We start from the raw sequence: 19,544 nt of genomic DNA, 5'->3' as shown, positions 1-19,544 counted from the left end.
GCAGCTTGTGGCTGGCATAAAGGATATGTCAGAGTCAAGCTGCTTCACTAATCAGCTTTGCTGGGGCAGATACATGATAGTCTATGTGAAGAAATTTAGATAATAGTATACAGCATCCACTGGAACTGTATCTAGTGTATACAGGGCTTTAGACTAACTTCTAATCCTTCATGGAGAATTTGTAAGTACTGCAGCGATGTTCTAGTGACCTCTAAAGGCAGCTGCTCTGAGCCGTGTACCACATTTTGTTAAACCTCACGCTTTGTAAGACGCATAATGCCGATGTCCTTAGAGGCTCGACGCGGGGAATTCTCCCCCGAACGGCCCCGTGTTACCCCCCACCCCCACGCCGTGAAGCCCCTCTCCGCGCTCTCGCCACACCCGCAGGTGAGGCCGCCCGCACTCCTCCCCCACCGCCGGGGACCGGGGCCGGGCTGTGCTGCCGGCCGCCTCACTCCTCCGTTCCCCGAGGCTCGGCGGTCGGAGCCCGGCGGACCGGGTCGGGGCTGTAGCAGCCTCGAGTAGCGGTACCTCGCCCCAAGCCGGCCGGTACGGGTGCTGCTCCGAGTCGAATGTGGCTGCAGTGTTAAGCTGGCTCAACATGTAAGTTTTTATAGACGTTCCTCTTCGGTTTCACATTTCGCTTTTCCTTTCCTTTTTCCCTCCGGTGACTTTAAAACGACGTTGGAGGGGAAAAAAATAAAACTGTATTAAATAATAATAATAATAATAATAATAATAAAAATAGAAAGAACGAGAGAATGAAAAGAAAAGAAAAAAAAGAAAGAAAGAAAAAAAAGAAAAAAAAAGAAAAAGGAAAGAAAACTAAAAAGAGGACTAGGCTTGAGGTTCAACCACCCTCCCTCAGCTCCCCATGGCACAGCGTTTTCAGCTCTCCGCGGATCTACAGCTTGCCCAGCCCTGTACCCTCCCCGAGGGCCAGGCCGGAGCCAGCCCCTGTCCCCTCACACACGCACACACACACACACGCAAATTAAATGTCTGACAATAAAAGCTACGGAGTATTTTGCATGCAGGTGAATTCTGCCAAATAATGGATGGGACTGTTGTTTCTTATTTCCCCAGTGAAGATAAGGGGAGCATTCTTTAAAACAACCTCCCCACCATCACCACCAACTACACCCTCCCTCCCCCCCCCTCCCACCCCCCCCCCCAAACACACACACACAGATGATGAAAGACCCATAAAGTTGAATAGTTGGGAGATAATAACTCCAACGGTAAAGGTCCCAGCATACGTATACCACCCTGCCTCTGGCAGTAATCCTGGCTTTGGGGATCTGAAATTTCCTAAAGATGTATTAGTGTCTTATACACATGTGCTCTTGTGCACTCATAATCCTTTTCACTAGCTTCTTAGCTGCATGCTTTGTATTTAAATTTTCCTTCTGACCAAGTAAATCCCTTTGGATGAAGTGACAGGAGCTTTTCAGCACCCATAGCTGGGTGACAGCTGGTGTAGAGGCTCTGAAAGACGGCAAAGTGTTCCTTACTAGCTTTCTTCAAGACCAGTGTCAGCCACCAGCTGAGCGATTTGTTAGCTCCCTTTTGGGCACCAGTCAGCTGAAGAGGCTCACATTAAAGGCTAAAGGAATACAATGGATATTAATAATAATAATAATTAAAAAAAAAAAATCAACCACCAATATCTCTGCTGCTGGCTTCGCTGTGCTTTTAATTGGCTGTTTGTTCATTATTTGTGAACATAGTTGGGTTTTCATTAATTCAGAAAATCCTTTATTAATAGTGTATAAAGTGTATATTTTGGCCTCAGAAACACACTGTTAAAACTTTGACTTGAAAGAAGAAATTGTCAGAAGCCTTTCTGGGAGCAGCACAGCGCTTGGAGTAGTTTACTTCCAGATCACAGAACAAGATGTTTGTATTTATTTTCCCTCAAGTGAAGTTTCCCTGCAAATGTCCAATGTGTAATATATTCTGTTATTTAATTCCAGATTTGAAGGTTTACTTCTCAGGGGTTCTGGCAAGTTTTTGCTATTGGAATTAGTAATGAGGAACACTGGAACCGTGGAAGTAAACCATGCAGTATAATCAGATTGTTAAAGGAAAAGCAATCCAAAAATGGGACTGTTTTAGAACCAGAACGGTGCTGGATGTAACATCGCAAGATGCTTCTTGCACAGGTTTTGTTATGTTGTTTTGTTCTGTTGTTGTTTTTTGTTGTTGTTTTGTTTTTTGAGGGCGTGCAAGCACAAATGCAAGGGAGAAAATCTTCACTCTTTCTCCAATAAGTAAAGCAAAGATGAATTTAAAAGAAGTCAATTTCAAAACACAGTAGCTCGTATGATAAAATTTTTAATTATTTATTGATCTCTAAGGAGATTAAAGTACTGTGCTAGGTAAAACTCCCACAGCATTCCAGTTGTTTTGCTTGAGTAAGGACTGTTGGCTTAGACCAAAGGCTTCTGAGAATTGCTTTATAAAAATAGTAATTGATATTCAGTGCTTTGTTGGTGCACCACCCACATATATTAGGGAAAGCATCTCAGCTTTTAGAAATCATTTCAGACCCACGATAAGCATGAGTGTAAAAGTGTCTTCATTGCACTCTTTTATCTCAGAAATGTTGCCATAATAAAATTCTCACTAAGAAGTCCGGAAAAATAGAGACATGAAATTTATTTCCTTGCGCTGTTATGTTTTAATAAAGTAGGGATAACAGAGCGCTTTTTGTTGTTGCTGTTGTTTTTTTCTTACTTTTTCTAGTAAAGTGGAATGAAGGGTCTTAAATGAATAAATCAAAATTCCAACTACACGTATGAACTCCTGCAAAGCTTTAAAACAGTTTTATCCCTAAAAAACAAATAGCTGAATTAAAATGACAGAGAGCTGAATCAGGTCCTATCAGAAATCCTGTTCATGATGATTAAAATCAAACCAAGTTTGGGCCTTTGTTTTACATTCGGTTAAAAAAAAAACAACAAACAACACAAAAATAAACAAACCAAAAAGCACTTTGAAAGCAATTTCTGGATGAATGTTTATTTTCAAAGAAATATAACAGCTTTCAGTCTCATGCATTTCACTACACATTTCTTTCCTTTCTAATCAGAGCTGGAGGTTTATTGTCTTTTCTTTTTTTACACTGACAGTTGCTAATTGAATAAGATATATTTGGTAGAAATAATAAAATTTGCAAGGTGCTTCTTATCTGTGAGTGATAGATCACAGAAATGAGGAAGATTATTCAAATGAATTAAAATAAAGCAGTTTTCTGGCTTTTTTTTTTTTTTTTTTTTTTTTACTTTGGAATCTAAACCAGACTAATTTACAGAGATCTTTTTATTTTGCAGCCTTTGTAATACCTCTACAGAGGCAGTTATACAGAGAACAAGAGAATGTATGACACAGTTCTGGTAAGTAGATAGCAATACCTTTCACAAACCAAATCAGACACGTATTTACAGTTCTCACTACTCCTGCACTCTTTGAATGTACTCTTGCTATTCATTCTTACATCTGGATTTTGACCCTTCTTTTGCATACATCTTTTCCACCTCCAAAATACGCTGCTGTTGAGCCAGAAAATAAACATTCGCTAAAATCTCAAATTAAGATTCCTCGAATGAATTGTGGAGGGACTTGATCCTGCACTCGCCGAAATACATAGAAGTTTTAGTCAGAGATCACACAAGCAAATGAGACAAGGAGCCTTATGTTCATAATACCTGGGCAACCTCCAGAGCTGCAAAACTGGAGCCTTTCTTGTAAGTGTTGTAATTCTAGAAATCTGCTAATAATAAAAATGGAATTTGGGAGATTTTTAGTTTGAACTCAGGCATTCCACTTAGGTCATGATCCCAAGCACTTCTTCAGCATGTTTTCCCCTTATGAATTATTAATACAGGGTTTGTAATGGGCTCACAAGTGACTCCAGAGTCCTTATTAGTAAATCATGGTCACCATATCAAGCTGAAAAATTCACGGGATATACAGCAAGGATAGTATTTCGTCTCTGCTGAATGCTTTTGAGAGAGAAAATAAATAATAGCAAAATATAAAGAAGTTTCTGTTCTCTCTAAATATTAATTTATGTTTTACAAATTTGGATCAAAGTTCCTAAATATGGCAAGACTTTTTGATTTTAGTCCTCGTTTTCTTTAAAAGCTTTTTTTCTGATTATGTTGTAAAAGCTTGCGTTACAGTTCATTTACTCACTCCCCAAATAAAACAATGTTGGAGCTTCTTTATTATTATTCTTCAATATACAGCACCTTAAAAAAAATATAGGGCATACCTGTATGTTTGGTGTCTGTTTACATTTTCTGTAATGTAGTCATTAAGCACACAACGTAGACTTAAAGGATGTCAAAACTGACAACCACACTATGATTGATGATGCTGTGCTAGACTAATTCTTACCAGGTGTGGTGTGATGTGAATTCAAATGTAGCTCAGGGTTCTTATTTGTATTAGCAAAGTTGTGCTTTGTCAAAGTTCTGTGACTTCTTAACCCACTAAATCCATCTTCTAATCCAAGTTTTTCTTCGCCTTATTGCTGTATACAATATTTTTCTTCCCCTCTCTCAGCAAAGCAATCCTTACGTCTTCGTCTCTGGTCGGGGTTCCTTAAGACATCCAGTTCATGTAAATTCGAGAAAATACCAAGTCTGATGAGGTTATGTTAATTAAGTGTAAAATCTACATAAAGGCTTCCTAAGTGACTTGAGCTAGGGTAGGCAAAATTATGTAGGGTGAAATTCACTCCATCAGCATAAAGCATAAACAGGAGAGCTTTATGTGGATAAGGAGTAAAATCCATGATCTTCTACCAGAAAAAAAGGCTGTAGCACAGACTTCTTTGGTCTCTACACACATTATCTCCACTGTCATTCCTCATCACTTGATGGGAGCAGGGGTGTGGTAGCATCAAGTTATTACCTCATGTTAAGGGTCAGTGGGAAATTTTGGGTACTTCCACTTCTGAACAATAAGCAGTTCTTTATATCATGGGGGTGCTTGAGCTAAAATTTTAGGTTTGCTTTTCTTTTGTTTTTTTTTGTTTTGTTTTTGTTTTTGTTTTTAATTTCTCTCTCCCATCCTTCTCCTTTTGACTTTGTCCTCACTGATTACAGTATCATCCTCTGGATTTTTGGCACACCAAGTAACCAGTATCTTAGACAACTGAGAGCTATATTAGCCTGGGGCTGGGCAAAAGAGCTACATTTTTTTTTGTTTCCTGGCTGGGTGATCAATCACGTTTGATTTTATTAATCTTGATTTTCTTTCTTTCTTTCTTTCTTTCTTTCTTTCTTTCTTTCTTTCTTTCTTTCTTTCTTTCTTTCTTTCTTTCTTTCTTTCTTTCTTTCTTTCTTTCTTTCTTTCTTAAACAAAGATAAAACTTTCAAAAAGTTTATCTTTCAAAAGTTCTGAGACAATAGGAGACATGTCTAGTGCAGCAGAATTTTTACTCCAACATTCAAATAATCTCAAATCCTAAGCAAAGTGATTCAACACATAGCAAGCTACAACGAATGCTGTACTGTTAATTTCTGAAACTACCTATACCCCTCCCCACTTCCTTCCCAAATACTGTTTCACTCAAGTCGGATTTTAAATGAGTGCTTTATCATGCAATTATCCATTGATTTGAATGAGATTTTGCAAGGGTAAAGACTGAGGAATGAATCTGAGATGATCTTAGAGAAAAACCCAGCCTCCTTCTATAAATGACACAGAGAGTCACTATACAGGAAAGTTGTTACACTGTTAACATACAGCAGTGGAGGAAGAAGTGCCAGTGTGTGGGACAGTAACATGTGATGCATCAGTCTGCATGGGATGGACAGCCACTTGTAGCAGAAAAAACAGAGTGTGTGGGGAAAATATTTTGGGTTATCATCAAGATTGTTCAGCTCTCTCCTTGATGATTACCCTGAAATAGATACCCAGTTCCTCCCTGTTGAAAATCACAGTCAAGGTGATGGCAGCTTGCAAGGGCATGGGAATGATTTTTCGTTCTATTCACTAATGATGCCGTTTCATTCCCTAAAATATTGCAGAAAATCATGATTTCAGTTTGTCAGTCCTGGTAACAAGCATTGAGGCTGGGCTAGCATCTAATTTAAAGTAAATAAACAAAAAATAAATGAAACAAACAAACAAAAGCTAGTTTCTCATATTTAGATAATCTTAACCATTAGCAATGTAGACTTGAAAAATATCTGGAGGCCAGAGGAGGTTATAGTGACCCCTGCAGGCAATATAGCAACCTGTAGGAAAAAATATATAAAAATAGGAAAACTAACATTTTAGCATATTAAGTAATAATTTAAGGTTACATTACTTTCTTTTTTCTCCCTCCCTCCACCCCTCTCTCCCCCCCCCCTTCCCCCTTTTTTTTCCCCCCTTGTGGCAGCTTCCCAAACATTTCTAGTGTTTGGGAACTTGCAGATGAAATTTGGCAAGTCAGGGTAGAAAGTCTGATGGAAGAGTAACAGGGAAAAGGGGACAGATTTTCATCAGAGCTGAGCTTAGCATCAATTTGCTGATACAGTCTGTGCCCTCAAAGCACATAACAGTTTTTGCAGCAGTGAAATAGATGTAAGGAGCGAGCCCTAAGTCTGCAGCCCAGACAATAAGCATTGTCTTCAAATAAGAGGAGCCTTTTTACACAGGAAACAGCTTTTCTTTCTGAATTATTACAATGGGAATTATAACTTCACCTTTATGTCCAGTTAGAAAACTAGGAGAAAAACAATAGAAAGGCTTCTGTGTCAGTACCCGCTTCATTGCAAACATATCAAAGTATACCAAGTGGATAGGCTTCTTGTTTGATATTTGCAGTTAGCTTTATTTAATGCCTATAAAGTATTCTCATATAAAAATATGAGGACCAAAGTACTGCTGTTCACAGTATCACAGTCTTGTGCGGGTTGGAAGGGACCTTAGAGTCCAACCCCCAGGATTCGAGCCTCTGTGTAGCAGAGCGGCACTTCTACCACTTGCGCCACAGGGGGGATTCGAACCTGGGCCTCCGGTGTTGCAAAGTGGCATTCCTACCACTGCGCCACTGGGGCACAGTAGTTACTAAGAAGACCGTTTTGACTAATTTGAGATGAAATGTTGCCCAGTGCTAGAGCCATGTGGGGTGGATCACACAGAGCATGCTGAATAAGGAAATGTATCATGAGTAGCCTCATAAGAGGGTGGAGTTCACACAATTCTTGGAGGCCCTGTTAGCTTTCACAGGTCACTTGTTGTCATTTTCTTTATGTTACTCACTCTTTACCTCACTTTGTTCACTGGGATTATATTTGTTTCTTCTCGCTGAAGTCCTTGGCTTGTACAGTGTTCTAGCTAGATCACTTATGTAGCTAGGAAATTTTCTCCACCCTGAGGTGGTGTTAGTGGTGGAAATCTGCCTTAAGCAGATTTTCTAGGAGACTTGTCTAGGTGGGATTATATATTTATATTGATGATTATTTGTTGCATCTGTATTTCAGCCTTAACTTAATATTAAGTGCTGATCTGCTTTCTCGCCATTGTTTTGGCAGCTGTAGAGAGCATGTCCTGACAGATTTGTGAAGGGATGAATTACTCAAGTATTGCTTCCCCTCATAAAAGAAATGCAGCCTTTGCTTTAACAGACCCACAGTCTTACTCACTGTTTTCTACCTGAATCAGTAGATCATCTCACTGATCAGAAACTGGGTTTAGCAAATCAAAAATCAAAGCAGAAGAAATTTTGGAAATCTATGCTAATGTGTTCCTATTTGCAAATCATATAACATGTTTTTGCAGCAACTTTCCTCATGCTGTCCATATCTGTATCCATGTTACCTAAACATTTGTTTAGCACTCATGGTCAAGTTACTGGTTTTTAAACAGCTTCTAGCTGAGCCATGCAATATCCTTCAAACATAAATAGAATGTGAAGATACTTAAGGTAGCATTTTTTCATTTTGAGCTTCTCTGAGACATATTCTCTCTTTTGTTGAAGGCTGAGAGTTTTACAAAATTACTGTGTTTGAGCTGAAGCATGGTAGCTCTATTTGCCTTATAGTAGCTTTGATTAAATGTTTGACAACTTAACAGTTTTTTTGTAATATATATTTCTCTTGAATTTATGTTATGATTTAATTTTTCTTGGTAAATAAATCTGGCACATTTTTGTTTGTCTCTGTTTCTATAGCAAGCAAGAAAGAAAAGGCAGGAAGTCCCAGGCCACCTTCTACCTACAAGAATAACATAAGTGGAAGAAAGGTTGAATGTAGCAGAAATGACACAAGAATGGATTTCAGTGGAGAGCACTGAAGAAGAATTACCTCTGAACGTAATATGGTGTCCAAAAAAAGCACAACTGATAGCTGCCAAGACCATGTGGTCCTAAAATGCTAGCAGTGGTCAAAGCAAATTAAAATTTATTAAGGGATCCTCATGTATAATTTTACCACAGTAGGATTATACTACCAGCTCTGCAAAGGGAGATTTAGTCAAGTAATTCTCATTAAGGGGCAAAACCCCTCTGACTTCTGCAGGTACTTTGCCTGATTAAGCACTGAAGAACCAGGCCTTAAGGTTGGCACAGCTGAGCTCTAACCTGTCTGCCTTTATGCAAGACACAGCTTCATATATCAGCTCCAGCTCATGCAGAGGAGTCTTACCAGGCACTCTAATCCTAAGGGGAAACATTTCATTGCAATGCACAGTAATTTGCATTCTTTCACAGAATTCTGCTATTACATTATCCATTTTTCTCTTGATTAAAAGAGATCAAGAAGTGCACACTCTCACACTACACATGCAGGCTTTCCATACAGGAGGCCTGGAATCTACATTCAAATTCAGACTGGAGGAGATCTGGCAACTTCTAGCTCTTTATGGATTTATGCTGTTCTAATAACAGTCACAAATTACCGATAATTATCAAGGAGGGAAGTTACTATAATGGGGTTTTCTTGTTGAGTTTCTAAGACATTCAAGTGTATCAAGATATTTCGGAAGTATCCAGTGCCGAGGAGTTCTTAAGCACCACAAGCCCTGTGAGCTTGGGCAGATGCTTTTGATTTTGCTCACTGCAGATCAACCTATGATGTTAGTTAATGTCTGGAGCATATGGAACTGAAGCTACATTGGCACAAACGAAACTGCAGAAGGTAAGTACAAATTTATCCAAATGTTTCGAGATTTAAGTCCTACAATTAAGGTTTATGGTATACTGTCCATTCTAACACCTTCCTCCTAGGAATGTCCTGGGAAAATAACCAAGGACATAATAAAAAAAAGACATTCATGATACATGCAGTAGTGCAAACTGTTGCATCCCCTCCGGCCATAAGGACTAAGAAGATCAGAACACACTGAACAAGAGTCAGTCCCTGTTCATCAATGACCTCTTACAGGAATTTGTATCATCTGTACCACAATGGTCCATGAATAAAATGTGGCAGTTCTTTGCCTACGAGGAAACAGGGAAATAAGTAGAAGAAATGGTAGGAATGTACTGCACCAAAGGGGTTATTTAAAGTACCTAGAAAAGTTTGATTGTTCAGTATAAAATTCTCCTGTATGCAAAATAAAATACTTTTACCTAAGAAGCTGAACATCTCAACAAACTTGCAAGGTAAGCAAACCACCTGGTATTCTCGGAATTGGCAGTTTTGTAGATTAAATGATTCAAAAGGGCTTTTTTTGTTGGTATTTGGTTGATTGGTTGGGTTGTTTGGTTTTTTTTTTGGCTAGAAGTTATCTTCTTCCTCAGAGGGAAGCCTGGCTTCCTTTCCAAATGTTATCATACTAGCTTTGGCCTTGGGGGCTTTGAATAGAAATTTTTATACATGCACACACAAGAAAAAAGAAGGGAAAATCTTAAATGGATTTAACATTTCTTGTCTCCTGTTATTCAGCCAGTGAGAATTCTAAGATTCTTCGTCAAATGAGGTATACAAGTTAATGATACTCATCCAGAAAAGGCTTACTATAAGAATCTTTTGGGAGACTACTAGCTTTAATGCATTCAGACGTACTATCAAATAAGGATCTTTCGTACCTTTGTGATTTTTTGTTTGGCTTGTTGTGGAGACTGGTTTGTTTTTGTTTTGTTTGTTGGGTTTTTTTTGTCTTTGTTTTACTGCCATTTGAGGAGAAACTAACAAACCTTTTTGATCCAAGACTAGTTGTGCAGTATTGCATGGTCACTAACCAAATGGAGTTAGTAGTTGTAGCAGGTGTAATAAATTTTTAAGGACAACATACAAGTTGAATATCAAAGTAAATTTCATTAAGTAGCTACTCATTATGTTATTGGAGGAATGAGAATCCCTGCCTGTTCTGGTATTTCAGTTAAAGGTTTCTAAAGTCAGTCTTTTAATTTATGAATCGAAGTTCCATAATATTACATGATGGTGAAATGATTTAGGATAGTGCAGGAACCTGATTTTTCAAGAATCGAGAGACATCAAAGGAAGTCTCAGGCATACCAGCTCTGTAGTTCAGGAAAAGCTGCTGTGTCTTGAACCTCAGTTGCCTTGTATCTGTTTAAAGAATGTGTGCTGCTACAGGAGTCGCAGAATGGTATAATCAGTTGACTTACTGCTATCAGTTGCAGTGTCCTCACTTCTCTCGCTCTTGGGACAGATAGAATTTTCCTTGAACTGTAATGCTTTCTAAAATTGCAGGAGCCAAAGACTTACTTACAATTATAAAACTTAGGTGAGAGCTTCCTAGCCCAATGATGGTATATAGCATTATACATTGTATGACTGTCACTTGAAACAATTACTTCCAGCTGAACCTTGTATTTTAGTTGCAGGTCAGCAGGCTTGAATTGTGGAAAACTTGTCATCTTAAAAACATTTGCAGAATTTAATATAAACTACATCCACCCATAGTGTAAACAAGATGGAAATGATAAGCAGTTTGTAGAATTTCACTTGAACAACAAGTATTAAGAAATAAATATTTTCTTGGAATGTTAGGAGAATACACGATCTATGTTTTCAATCTTAATTTCAGCTTCTGATGAGATGAATCAAACATTCACATCCCAGCTGCTTCTGAATGTTTTAAGTGGAATTTCTTGGAGCAGCATGAGCAGGTGGTGTTCCTACACAGCTCCAAATAAAGTTTATACGTGCTGGGGATGCTGGCTGCCTTACATACAAACATGGATTTAGATGACTGTATTTCCCTTAGTGCGTATATTTGGTCATCTTGGCATGAAGCGAAGTGGCCTTCCCAGGGACAGAGCAGCAAGTATAGAAAAATTGCCTAGCACCCTTCTTCTTCCTGAGCTGAAGAACACAGTTTTCTGTGTCTTAACCATAGCTGTATACATGCTAAAGAGTGGAGTGTTTTACACATTTTGCATGCTTTTTTTTCTGTGATCCCAAGACTGGGGTATACAATGCAAGCCAGAAATTTATGGAAGCTGTCTGAGGTGACCAGGCCTGTTTGGGGTACTCCAGAAAAGCATGGCATGTGGTGCTGAGAAGGAGTAAGCTAAGTTAGACACAGCTCAAACCTGACTTCTGTGTGGAGGCAAAATGAAAATGTGCTGTAGCTGGTAGACTAGCCCCATGTATCCCTATCTGGAAATTGCTTTGTGTGCTTTTTACTGGAGCCCAAGTTAAAATTGACTGGCATGAAGTGCAGAGAATAGGGATTCCACATCGAAGAGACACATCCAATAAAAGTGCTCACAAAGACTTCACCTTTAGCAAGATAACTTATTCTTTGCCCTTCCTAAGCTCCTCTTTGAGAACCCAGTCTCTAAGTACAGATACACAGCTACTTAAATACCTGCTCTGAACTGTACCTTAGAGGACGCTGTCATTTCTGGCTGTAGGGGGAATTTATGAAGCTCAGTTTTACAAGGTTCGAGTCAGCTTTTGTGACTATCCATCCTGTGTGCTCCATATTGACTTGGATTTTCATCTTATTTTAACCAGCTCAACAGCAGAGCACAGATTTGTCATGCTGTTGTAGGCAATTTTGGTTCTCTCAAGTCTGTTATTTCAAGACTGTTTAAGACTCCACCAGATGGCTTCCATCCATGCCAACACTCAAGGGAGCACAAAAGGACATAAGAAAGCTAACAGTTGCCCCCCTTATATTTCACCAAAAGCACAGCATTATTCCATGCTGAGGACCCAGATTGAATCAACAGGAAAAATTTCACTTTGAGCTGGAAGTCTCAGACTGGAGGAAATTTGTTCTGGCTAGTTGTATCACTGTCCATTCTTTCTGCCTTATAAAAGTGATGTAAAAAAAGTTTAATTCAGTCAAATATTTGGCTTCTAATCCACAGTGTGAAATGTCTATCTAGAGTAATGTATTTTTAACATGGCAAGTTGCTTCATGGTCCATGTGGTTAAAGTGCGAACACTTCATTCCTGACTTAACATTATTGGACTGCCAATACTGAACCCAAAGCAGGAGATTCTTCTCCAGCTGTCCCTTGTTCTGTCTTTTAGTGTGTTTTTCAGTGCTACTGTTTGGCAGTGGGGCTAGAAGATTCATAACCTAAAGAAACAGAGACAGATAGTTGCTTTGAGTGGTTACAGCTAGGATGCCCCATCACAGTTAGATTGCCCAGATTAATGTGCACTTGTTGCTCAGCACTGAATATGTTTGGGGAATGCAGAATAGTTCTAATAACAGTAAACCTTAAAAGAAGTTCATAAGCACAAATTGCCTTCTTGCCTTACTACATTAGTAAGATATTATTTTTCACATTTTATTTTAATGCCTTAGCCCCTTCTAGCCTTTAAGTTAACTCTTGTGCTAAACTTTCTTAGAAGGTATCTGTTGAGAGATGTCTAACACCATTAAAAGACAATTTATGACTGTGTTTCTTACCTCAGTAGATTTGAGCTGGTTTAGGATGTTTGAAAATATGAGCAATGTGAGTATCCTTAGAGGGAGAAATGATTAATAATAAATTTAGAAATGTTTGGAAAGAACCTCTGAGAAAGATTAACTATAGGTAAAGACTAAAATAAGGTGGGGGAAATTTATATTCTGGAGAAACATAATTAGAATGAGTGTATGAGAACTTTAATATTAAAAACCCAAAATATAGACACAAGTACTTAGTGGAGGCATCTGGACAACTGAGGAGAAACACAAGAGACCTTTCTACACTTTTGCTCCTAGCCTATGCTATAGATTTCTTGAAGTTTTCCTTACTCTCATAGAAATACACTGGAAAAAAACAACAACAACATTCTAGCATGTTTACAAAAACAAGGTAATTAGATAAAAGAGCATATTTACTCTCTACAGCTACCTAGGAGAAGATTGTAGCAAGCTGGAAGTTGGCCTCCTCTCCCACATACGTGCTGACAGAACAAGAGGGAATGGCCTCAAGTTGTGCCACGGGAGATTCAGGATGTAGGATGTCAGGAAAAATTTCTTCTCCAGAAGAGTGGTTAGGTGGCAGAATGGGATGCCCAGGTTGAGTAGCCATCTCTGTTCTGGTGTTCAAGAAATGTGTTAATTGTGTACGAAAGGACATGGTATATGGGGAAATATTGGTGGTCGGTTGGACTGTATGATCTTGGAGGTCTTTTCCAACCTTGGTGATTCTCTGATTCTGTGATTATATATAAAAGACTATATTTTATACATAATTCATCAAGTGTGCATATGTGTCCATCTATTCACATATCTCTCCAAGGGGGTACTCACAACCACAAATATACTGAAAAAAAACATTATTCCTTTCAAAGCAATGTGATTATTTTCTTAAAAGTGAAAATTAATGGAACCTGATCATAAAACAGTCCTTTTTCTCTAGTGAGAGGTAACAGCTTTCAGGAGTGGATATCTCTAGACACGAGCTTGTCCTGCTTTTTGTCAGAGGACTTTGAACCATTTGAGGTTAGGCTTCTATCTCCTGATCTACAGTCTTCAGCCAAGGTTTTAGCTATGTCAAATCACTTGATTTCTGCCATTTGAGGATACAACCAATCTGACTAAATGAGCTTTATACACAGAGAAACCTAACCCTTACGTTTTCATAGGAGATTTGTTCTGAGACCTAATCAAATTCTATCAGACTAGCTCCTCAGGAGTCAACAATTGCAATAAGAAAGAGTATCTGTTGCAACCTTTTAGTCCTTTTTTTTATTTCCCAGGATAGGAAGGGACTTGAACTTTTAAGTTTGTTCTGTGTATAACAATAAAATGCAATGTTAAAATATGTTTGCAACCTCTCTGACCAGAGGAATTGAAAAAACTATTGGATCGTCTTTACTGAGTATGGATTGAATGTCAAGATCGACTGGAGCAGATACCTTAAGGTAATTACACCAGCTCATATCAAAAACATGTGAATAACTTGTGATATAGGATAAAAAAAAAGCTATTCAAGATATTCAAGATAAACAGATGTGTCATAGAAATAATCAAATTCTTATCTATGATTCTAAATGAGATAGTTGCTGATGAAGAAGATTGTTGTGTTTTTTTACCACGTACATTCATCCTCCACTGTGTTTTGCTGGTAACAGACAAATTAAACGTAACTATAAAGGTCTACTCTATTTTCTTTTTTCATCAGAAACTAGAAATATTTTCTTTCACTAGTGTCTAGAAGATCCAAAACACCTCTCTGCAGTCAGCATTCAGGAGACACACAACATATGGTTGCAGAAAACTGGCAACTGAACAGTTTCACATTCTCCAAGTAGGCACTTATTGAAGATGCTCAGAGGACTATCAACACAGCAAATACTTCTTTCTGTTGATGTACTTTTCTACTGTAGTGACCTAAATAATCTTCTGATAATAAAGGCATTTTAGTCACATACCTTATTCCTTAAAAATCAATTACTGAGTAAGCCTTGTTTAAATTACTGCATACGATAGGAAAATTGAAGAGGATACATGTATCAGTAAGGATGAATGCTGGCTTTTTATTTTTCAAATTATTTCTGTATGTTCCATTCCTAAGACAGTGCATTTTTGCCTTCACTCAGTCTCATAGTTGAGGTCATTCTAGGTGTCCATTTGATACTACAGCATTCTAAGAAAAAAAATATATATATATATGTATTTCTAGCTTCATAAAGGGAATTCTTATGTCTGTAAGTTTTCAACAAAATATTTTAGGGAAAAAAAAATACAAACAAAAAATTAAACAGAGCATTAGCCATATCCATTACTGTCTGAATTTACCAGTTTCTGTCTGCCTCTTCCTTGGTAAACAAAGTAGGAGACATTACATCTTTTTACTTCTTTCCAGTAATTTCTTCTGACTTTGGTACCTATGTTTTTTCAAATATGGCCTTGCACTACTGGACTAGAGCATGTATGGACTTTTTACCCCTGTCCTAGCCTTAAGGATAAGAAGTCATTCAGATAAAAACATGACCAGGTGAAAATCAGACCCATTTCACTGAAGTGGAGAGATTCTAACATTTACAGTCCTGGAAGTATCTATTGTTTTTTAGGAAATGGCTTGCATGAGAGCTCTTATGAAACAAGACAAAGAGAAAACTAGTGAAGAAAAATACTGTGTTTCTGTAGGCTCAAGATCTTCAAAAAGGGACTGTCTTCAGTCTTCCAGTAGAGACACTGAGAAGTGTGCCTAGACATGAACAGATGACACAAAAATGCATGTTAAGTGTATGATAATGCAGGTAGTCACTTAAAATAGCATACTGCACAGAAGGTCCATTTGAATGACCTAACTCTGTAACTTAAAATGGCCTGCTGCAAGCCCAGACTTCCAGAAACAAGGTTCCCTTCCAGACTGATCCTCCAAGGCAAACAGAGATTATGAGAAACGTTTGAGCCCAGGTCTTTCACTTCCATTTCTAAAAAGAGTGTTGTCAAACTGACAAGGATTCAAAACTGAAATGGCCCAAGACCTGGAAAACCTACCTTAATGGTAAAAAGAAGGAAATCTGTGCTGTTGTAGGTTTTTCTTGTTAGTTTGTTTTTACATTAAAAGGTTAAAAAATGACACGACAACAGTTTGAAAGTACCTGCATTATTTCTTGTAATGATATGTTTAATCTGGTGGATAAAAGTGTAGTATATAGGATCTGAAGCTATACATGTAGGAACTGGAAATAATTCTGATTTTTAAGAACAATTGAAATTAACCTTTGGAATGAATGTGGTGGTTTCTCTGTGAACTTCTAGAGGGATGGTGCATACTGTGATTTGTATTTTAAAACAAAGCATATAATGTTTCATATTGTAGAGAAATAGTAGTTGAATTTAATATGTTGTTGATAATGGCATTGGATATTTTTAAGGATATTTTTAAGGATAGGACGTTGAAGCATCAGCTATGAATTTAATGAAAAAGTAAGTGGAAGCACTGCTTTCTTATTTGGTTGACACAGAAGGTATGCATTAGCATCAGACTCACGCTATCAGTTCAGACTGGTGTTAATTTTGATTTCAGTCCAGAGTTGAAAACACAACCTGCCTTGTGCAGTAAAGATAGATAGAACTATTTCAAACAGAAGGGACTATGCGTGAATCAAGATTCTTGCACTCTAGTATGACTTGGGTCTGTAGGTCATTTCCATGAACACGTATGATAGTGCTCCAGCAGTTCCAGATTTTCTTCCTCTCAGCAGTTACAGTAGTCAGTAACCAAGTAGCTGGGAAAAAATTCAAATTGTTTTGCTCAGTGTATTTGTATCCAAATGAGAACATCTCTCTGTCTGACCTTTGCAGGTCCCTGAGATGCCCCAGGACTGTTAAGTCTACAGAGCAGGTATGTTTGCTCAGTGCCCGTAAACATTTACTCTTCATCTTGGACTGGAAGCACATGGGAGACCACCTACTCAGAGCCTAAATGCTGATCAGTCCTTGCTGATGTTACCTGTCAGTTTGTCTCCTCAGAGTCTTCTTCAACATTACTCAATTTTCAGTAGCCCAAACTGCAAGCTGAACTGGACTATTAATCTGGCAAATAATCAGATTTGATCAAACCTGAATGTTTAGCAAGTCTAAACTGACTGTTATATTGATGGTACAGTAAGGAGAAATTACGGACTTCAGTAGCTGAAACAAAACACTTCTTAAAGCTCTGCTACTTGCTTTTAAAGATTTACAAAATATAAAAGTGTTTTAATTTTCAGAATGTTAGGGTAAAATCTGAGGCAGTCCAATTACCATAGAAAACATGGTTTCATCCTTCCCATTTGGAGTGCTAAAAGAATGACTAGATATATCTGCTTATTTAGAAGTATTGCAGTTGTATTGGAACAACTGATATAAAAACACGCTATCCCACGCTCCCACTTTTCCCGTTATTTGCCAATTTGTAATTACAGTATGTAAATACACAGCAGAATGGGTCTTTGGTTAATCAAATTGATTTAATTGCTGAATCCCCACAGATGAATGTGAACAGAATCTTCTCTTTTCTCATTTTTTGTTGGCATAACAGAGCCACACAAATGATAAAAATTCCACCAGAAATGGGAACAGGATTTGAATAACTCTTTGAATAACTTTTACTGAAAAACTGCTAGAACACCTGTAGTCAGATTCAAAGGACTTTAACAAGGAAATTCTTCATAATTTTAGCGTTGTAGATTATGGTGTACACTAGAGACACTGAATAAATTATTCCTTTTTGGATTATCAGTGCATATATGTCTATTTTTTATGGAAATCTGGCATTGCTTTTCATTTTTTGAATTGCTCTGTTAAAAGGCCAGATACAGTACCATAGCAGAAATGTTGTTAAGAGTTCACCAGATATGATTATTCATTTATAGTCTGAATATAAAACTCATATAATAGTTATGAGTGTTATTGTTAATACCACATTTAGCGCTAGTCATTGGAGTAGTAACATTATCTTGATTGCTTTTGGCAGGTAAGTGAATCATATAATCTAAAGAAAGCAAGCTTGAAGATGTCCTTGACAAAATAGTGAGTTGTTAAAATTTGATGGCTTCATGAGCTAGTAAAAAATACATGCAACTTTCAGAGTTTGGGACCTGCACTGGTTGCATTCATGCTGTAGAACCCTAGAGATTGTCATTTCCATAGGCCAGGTCAGAACTTTTTCCATGTGCCTGTGTGAAGGTAAGACATATTCCTGTGCTCACCTTTGTGAATCCTAGTCTCAAGTGTGCAAAGAACACTTGAGTGTGCACTCTTTTAGATGTGCTAGTCTGAAGGATTCGAGTATCAGAGTCACAGAGTGTGCTCTGCTATGCATCAGAATTGGAGCCTCAGATCAGCATCTGTTGGTGATATTTGGGATAAAATAAAATCAAACCGTTTTTAGCAGCAACAGACCTACTGTATGTGAAAATTCATCTTACCCTGCAAACGTACTGGGGCTTAAACCCATAATGAATGCTGATCATTTTTGGACATTATACAGATGGGAATAGGGATAGGGATAGGGATAGGAATAGGAATAGGAATAGGAATAGGAATAGGAATAGGAATAGGAATAGGAATAGGAATAGGAATAGGAATAGGAATAGGAATAGGAATTTTTCTTCAACTGTCCTTTGAACAAAGTCAGATGTTACTACATATTTGGTCCCATTCCAGAGGAATTCTGAGGAGATCTGTAAGAGTTAGCTTATCCAGGAGACTGAAGAAATATCTTATCTGGATCAAATTTTGGCACAGAAAGGTTTTAGGGTTTTCTGCCTGATAATTTACTAAGCTGCTTCTATGAACCTTAAAAAAAAAAATAAATAAATAAAAATAAAAAAGTTTCTGAAACATTACAGTTAGGAAGATTTTATAAAACTTAAAGGTTCAGTCCAATTCCACATGCATATTGATGTCTAGTAGTGTTTTTATGCATCTAACGTAAGAAACTGGTCTAGGAGACAAGTCCTGGGACTGTTCAGTCTGGAGAAGAGGATGCTCAAAAGAGACCTTATTGTTCTCTACAGTGACCTGAAAGGAGATTGTAGTGAGGTGGGTGTCAGCCTCTTCTCCCATGTAACAGCAATATGATGGCCTTAAGCTGTGCCAGGGGAGGTTCAGGTTGGATATTAGAAAAAAACTTCTCATAAAGAGTGTTGAGTCAGTGGCACAAGCTGCCCAGGGAGGTAGTTAGTGGTAGGTACCTACCAGGAGGTAGGTAGTGGACTCACTGTCTCTGGAGGTGCTCAAGAACCATGCAAATGTGGCACTGAGTAATATGGTTAGTGGGCAGTATGTGGATGGTTGGACTGGATGATCTTAGAGGTCCTTTCCAACATTAATGATTCTATGATTCTATAAGTCCTATGTCATATCTACAAGCCTGTAAAGACATCTTAAATACTCTAGCATAGCTAAACATCATTAGATGTCTGTTGTATGGACATCTGACTTCTGTCATAAAAGAAGGTCAAGCGTTAGCTTACTCACTGGCATTTTCTTAGATTAACCTAGACGCCTGAAGCTGAAGTTGAAACCTATCCATGGAACTCTATGATTAGTTACTAGCTAAGCCAGTGTTGTGAGAAACAGCTTTCAAGTTAGGCATTGATAAGTCCTATGTTGAGGAATATATGTCCTTGTTCAGCTCTGTCCCTGAATGCCTGAAGAAAGCTGAATCAGTTTTCCCT

At 38.0% G+C, this 19,544-nt stretch overlaps 1 long non-coding RNA gene across 1 annotated transcript; it reads left to right on the top strand.

Moving 5' to 3' along the window:
* The first annotated feature begins 419 nt into the window (after positions 1-419).
* On the top strand, positions 420-18,430 carry LOC116652711 (uncharacterized). Its single transcript, XR_004305855.2, has 4 exons — positions 420-603; positions 3,336-3,398; positions 8,177-9,140; positions 16,684-18,430. It is a non-coding gene; the product is annotated as an uncharacterized LOC116652711 (long non-coding RNA).
* The last annotated feature ends 1,114 nt before the right edge of the window (positions 18,431-19,544 follow it).

This window comes from Coturnix japonica, chromosome 1, assembly GCF_054131305.1.
Source record: "Coturnix japonica strain WE chromosome 1, WE-NBRP24, whole genome shotgun sequence".
Classification (NCBI taxonomy): Eukaryota; Metazoa; Chordata; class Aves; order Galliformes; family Phasianidae; genus Coturnix; species Coturnix japonica.
Note: the sequence above shows the minus strand (reverse complement) of the source record. Positions and strands in the feature narration are given on the sequence as shown.